We start from the raw sequence: 6,362 nt of genomic DNA on the forward strand, positions 1-6,362 counted from the left end.
GAATCCAGGGAAGAAGAAGGATGAAAGTTGTCGGGGAGTCTGAAATCTGATAAAGGAAAAAAGAAAGGCTTTGAACTTGGTACATTCATTCACATCTTCCTTTCCTTATTCTTTCATTACCGTGAACAGAAAGCGAGAAAGATTAGAATCTAGAATCTCTGATTTATCCCCTTTGCCCCCGCAGGAGAAATATCTAATGGCGAGAGATTATGAGATATATTACGAATGGGAAAAAAGCCAAGGGCTTTCTCTTTCTCCGTCTTTGATTTGCTTTTTTCTGGTATGCCCCTCCTCCATCAGAAAGAAGATAGGAAATGGATGATGAAAGAAGTGAGATAAGAATCCCATTCTCAGCCTTTCTATTTTGCGAGATGACGTCCCCTAGCCAACTGGGTAAAGCCTATATGAGCACCGAGGAGGTCAAGCAACCCCGATTTCAGACCGATCGATCCCCTCTCTGTACTCCCGTCAAGAAGTCGATCTGAGGCTTTTTTCTAGTCCCACCTAGGGCCGAGTCAATTTCTCATTACCTTGACAGAAGGCAAGATCCAATGAAAGGTCTTCCGAAACCTCTCACAAGTCCCTGTCCTCGGAGGCCTCGTGAACTCGGTCTCGAGTCCTCTTCTCCTTCACTGAAGACTGAAGAATTGAGCGCCGATCTCCTATTATTTCGGTCTCTCATTTCATCCTCTTCTCCAACCGCTACGTGGGAAAGAGAAAGAGCACTTATGAAATACCGGTTGAGGAATAAGACCGCTACGTGGGCTCCAACCTTCCCAATCCGAACCAGCTCCATAGGCGAAGGCTTTGACTAAGGAAAGAATGAAATACCTTTCTCTCTCCCCCACTAAATAAGGATCCGGGAAAGCGCTGGAGCAAGAGATCATACTTCCTTCGCAACCTACCGACCCTCTCGGCTTTAGTTTAGAAAAATGAGATCGCCCCCGCGAAAGAAATGAAACTACCACGGACCCCGTCCCACTCTATTCTGAATAACTAGTCCTAAGAAGGAAATTCAAAGAATGATCATTCTATACTGATTCTCTGATCTCTGGCGGCGAGACCATCAATCCATAGGCTTTCTCTTTCTTTGATGAAAGCTCTTTTCTTTCAGAGTCAGGATCTCCCGCGAAAGTAGGCTGGTTCGCTTGAAGAGAATCTTTTCTATGATCAGACTTGACCATCTCGTCAATGACCAGGGCTCCATCCAAATAGGTGATATATATGGCGGCCAAGATTTTTCTCTATTTCACTGACTCTCAAATTCGTCTAGTGGATAAACAAGGGTCCAGGTGACCCTCAAATTCTTTGAGCCTCTGCATCGATTTATGAGAGGAGTGAAGGATAAGAACATAGGCCTCACTCTAAGTCAATCCTTTGGATCTCAGAATCAATCAAGAAAATTCTCGAGAGGGTCCGGAGTCCGATTAGAGAAGTCAGATTTTTTTGCACTCCTGAAAAACAAAGGTCCAGGTCTTATGCTTTTGAGTCTCGCTATTGAATTAATGCGCTCCGAAGATCATTCCCCGCCTGAAATTCATGACCTTAGTGGATAAAAGAGGTCAAAAGGACCGTCCGAAGGACTCCTTTTCTCTGATTTTCTTAGATAAATGCGCTTCGCTTCGCGCCGGAGGTTATGGTTTTGAGTCTCGCTATTTCAAAAAATCAAGGGCCCTTGTTCATTGACTCCTTATCAGTCGACTTTCTTCGAACCTTATCAGTCGACTTTCTTCGAACCTTCAATTTTTCCTTCGCTCTGAACCTATATTTTTTTCTACGAGTACCTTCGCTCCTCTCCTTATCAGTCGAGTACCTTCGCTCCTTGTATTTCTCCTTCTTAGTCGAGCTGCTTCGCACCTTCCAGTCTCAAATTCTGAAACTCCTAACCGCTCCTCTCCTTCTTAGTCGAGCTGCTTCGCACCGCTCCGTGGGAGTTGAAAAGCCTACCATCAGAATATATTCCATAAATCAGTCCAAGGAAGAAAAGAAAGTTCAGTCAGGAAAGCCTACCGCAACATGAAAGTGGAATAGAGAGGTCCTCTCTTTTTTATGGGCCTATTTCATTCCATAACTCAAATCCCCAAAAGAGGGAGGACTAGTGCGCGTACTAGGATAAGGAGATCAATCTGAGGCTGCAAGGGAAGAGATAGAAGGCACTCAAGTAGGAGCGCTAAGTCAGAGAAATGAGAACCCACGGAGCGGTTGCGAGACCGTGTTTCAGATCTTCAGTCTGAAAGTCAATTCACAAGGGCTTTCTCTTTCTTCTTTCAAATCAGTCCTCCCCATTTTTTCTATGGAAGAATGGAAAGCTTAGACTGACCTCAGCGCAGCCTCAGATCCCACTGCCTCCAGCCTTATTCAAGAGATCCGGAGTTTGAAATCAAAGCTACTGACTGCCATTCCGATTCCCTTTTTGCCGAAAGGGGTCCTAATCTGAGCCTAAAAGCATATTCAGCCCGTAGTGGCTTCTGATCATAGTTAGTACTTCCAAATGGTAATGGTTCGAGCTCAATTACGAGCAAATCTCAAAATGGATGAGGTGGGGCTGCCCCTTTCCCCTTTGTCAGGTCAGCATTCAAGCCCGCCCGATAGCTTCTCATCCGAAAAGCGACCAGCTGACTGACTAAGCAAAGGTAGGGTGCTTGAGCGCATAAGGCTTTCTTCAATCATCAGAATATTCCCAAGAATTCTTCTTCTTTCGGCCGATTTCTGAAGTAGGGAGAGAAAGATAGGAGAGACCCTGAATTTCCCGTTGAGACTAGAAGAGCCACTTATGACCATATCTCCTCTACGCGCGGGGATAGACTCCTCTATACCGAGATCCGGTATTCCCATATTCATAGTAGTCCTACTTTAGAGCTAAGCCATCAAGGGAGAATCACCCTATTTTGCTAGCTTCTGCCTGACTTAGAAAGAGAGAGTACGATTGGTCTATTCCTTGCTATTTTTCATCCTATATTGTTCTAGAATCAAGGCCTTTCATGCCCGGGGATCCCTGGTCAAACTAATTGAAAGCGAAAGCGGATCTACCCAACTTCAGGGGACGGGGGACCCGAGGTCTACCATGAGAATCTGAATTCCCTGCTCTCAGCCGAAAGAATGAATTAATTCATTGAATAAGAATGAAGCTTATAGTCATAGGGTTAGTGGAATTCAGAGGTCCGACTATTATATTAGTGGAATTCGAAAAGAATTTGATCATTCTTTGAGCCTTCAAATTCAAAGGATAAGGACTTTCGCTTTCTCTTTCTTCTTTCAAATCAGTCCTTCGGTGAGTATTATTCCACTCATTTTCGAGGGAGGCGCGAAGCGACTGTGAAGGAGCCCTTCAAATTTGCATCATATTTTCAAAGTTCGAAGGAGTCAGAAAGATTAGACATCTGTGGATTCTTTCATTCTCGTTCGTATAGGTCTGACTATTTCTTTGCTGGATCTCGCGCAAGTTTCTGCTAGTTCGACTTTCTGTCCTGCCTGCCTATCGTCTCCGAAGTCAAAATCAAGACCATTTGATCAAATCCCATCCTTTTTCCAGGAAATCTCCTAAGCCGGCCGGAAGGAAGGAAGAGACCGATCCGATCTACGATCTCCTCGGATCTAGGGAAGAAGGGAACTACTCTCACTCTCGGCCTATCGGCCTTGCTTGACTTGACTTTATTTCTTGAAAGTCCCTATCGGAAACTTCCTTTATTTAAAGGAGAATCTTCCCCACAGGATAAGGAAGGGAAAGCCAATACCGATCCGATCTCCGATCTCTCAGAAGGGAACTACTCTTGGCCTCTCGGCCTATCGGCCTTGACTTTCATTGATTTCAAGGAGATGCCTATCGGCAACTTCCTTTATTTAAGGGGGAGCATTCCCCACAGGATAAAGAAGGAAAAGAAAAGGGAAAGCAGACTCTCGGCCTAAAGGCCTTGATTTAAGGGGTACCACGAACTCTATGAAAAAGGCAAAGCCGACTCTCTCAGGAAGACAAAAGGGCCGATCCGATCTGCGATCTCCTCGGATCTACCACGGGAATGAAACTACCACGGACCGGGAAAGACGACTCTCGGCCTAAAGGCCTTTAGTTTCCTTTATTTCTTTAAGGTCCCTATCCGATCTCCTCTAGGGAAGGAAGAAGGGAAGGAGTCTCGGCCTAAAGGCCTTGACTTAAGGCTAAGGAATAGGTTCGGTCCCTAAAGGCCTTTACTTATTTAAGGGGGAAGGATTCCCCACAGGAGAAAGAAGGAAGACAGGCATCCGATCTACGATCCGATCTCCGATCTCTCAGAAGGCAAAGCAGACTCTCGGACCGGGTACCACGAACTCTCTGAAAAAGGCAAAGCCGGCCGGAAGGCAAAGCCGACTCTCGGAAGGAAGGAAGACAGGCATCCGATCCGATCTACGATCCGATCTCTCAGAAGGGAACTACTCTCACTCTCGGCCTAAAGGCCTTGACTTTCCTTTCAAGGTCAGGGGGAGGATTCCCCACAGGATAAAGGGATAAATCAGGCAAAGCCTACTCTCGGCCTAAAGGCCTTTCCTTTCCTTGATTTCAAGTGCCTATCCGATCTCCGATCTCGAAGAAGGCAAAGCCGATACCGAGCTAGTCCCTCTCCTTTTAGTCGAGTCACTTCGTCCCTCTCCTTTTAGTCGAGTCACTTCGTCCCTCTCCTTTTAGTCGAGTCACTTCGTCCCTCTCCTTTTAGTCGAGTCACTTCGTCCCTCTCCTTTTAGTCGAGTCACTTCGTCCCTCTCCTTTTAGTCGAGTCACTTCGTCCCTCTCCTTTTAGTCGAGTCACTTCGTCCCTCTCCTTTTAGTCGAGTCACTTCGTCCCTCTCCTTTTAGTCGAGTCACTTCGTCCCTCTCGGCCTAAAGGCCTTGACTTTCCTTGATTTAAGGTAAGGGGAAGGAATAGGTTCGGTCCCTATCGGCAACCTCCTTGATTTCAGATTCCCTAGAGGATAAAGAAGGGAACTACTTAATTCCCCGAAGAAGGAAAAGAAAAGGGAAAGCAGACTCAAGGCCTATCGGCCCCTAACTAAAGGGTACCACGAACTCTATGAAAAAGGGAAAGCCTACTCTCAAGGAAGACAAAAGGCAAAGCCGATCCGATCTACGATCTCTCAGAAGGGAAGGAGGCCTATCGGCCCCTAGGTAAAGGGGAATTCTTCGGATAAAGTCAAGGGGGAGGATTCCCCACAGGATAAAGAAGGAAGACAGCCAGCAAGTTTGAAGGTTGAATCCGAGTCAATGAATCGAGAAGAAGGCAAAGCCGACTCTCGGACCCTAAATTCAATAAAGGGTACCACGAACTCAGGGTAAGGCAAAGCCGGAAGGAAGACAAAAGAGAAAGCAGATAGGATCCGATCTCCGATCTCCTCGGATCTACCACGAACTACGATAAGGGAAAGCCGGCCGGCCGGAAGGAAGACAAAAGGGAAAGCGGATACCGATCCGATCTCCGATCTCCTCGGATCTAGGGAAGAAAGAAGGGAAGGACTCTCGGCCTATCGGCCTTGACTTTCCTTGATTTAACGGGGAGGATTCCCCTGAGGAGAAAGAAGGGAAGGACTCTCGGCCTATCGGCCTTGACTTTCCTTGATTTAACGGAGGTACCTATCCGATCTCCGATCCGATCTCTCAGAAGGGAACTACTTTCAGGGTCAAAGAATATTGAGAAGAAGGAAAAGAAAAGGCAAAGCCGGAAGGAAGACAGAAAAGGCAAAGCCTACTCTCGGAAGACAAAAGGGAAAGGCGATAGGATCCGATCTCCGATCTCCGATCTCCGATCTCCTCGGATCTACCACGAACTAAGGGAAAGGCGGAAAAGGAAGATTCCACGGATAAAGAAGGTTCAAAGAATATTGAGGCCGGCCGGAAGGAGGACAGAAAAGAGAAAGCCGGAAAAGAGCCTTTTTGATCCGATCTCCGATCGTAGTACCAAGGGAAAAAGCGTAGGTGACGCAGTTCAAAATCCGAAGCCCTGGGACTGAAGGTAATAGGTACTGGGAAAGGGACATTTAGACTCGGTCGTGTAAAGACCATAGAGCAGGGAGATGCCAATTTCATCCGCATCATAGTTAAGGTTCCTCTTAGAAAAGTAACTTACACTTGTACGGAATCTCTTGTAAGGAGAATTTCTAAGAACACCTTAGCATGGGTACCAGGGAGGGAAATCCTACGGCTCTTGAGCAATCAAGCCCTCTGGGATCCTCTGTATAAAGCGACCAAGGTCCGACGTTTTGAGTTTCAGAAGTAGAGCCCTTGTCGGAAGGAAGTGAGGTCGGTACGTCCTTCTTTCGGCAAGAACGAATCAGTGAATAGTAGAAAGTATGGATTGCTACGTACCTAGAAGAACCCCATCCTCCATCCTAGAACG

Source organism: Cucumis melo, chromosome 6 (genome assembly GCF_025177605.1).
Source record: "Cucumis melo cultivar AY chromosome 6, USDA_Cmelo_AY_1.0, whole genome shotgun sequence".
NCBI classification, from domain to species: Eukaryota; Viridiplantae; Streptophyta; class Magnoliopsida; order Cucurbitales; family Cucurbitaceae; genus Cucumis; species Cucumis melo.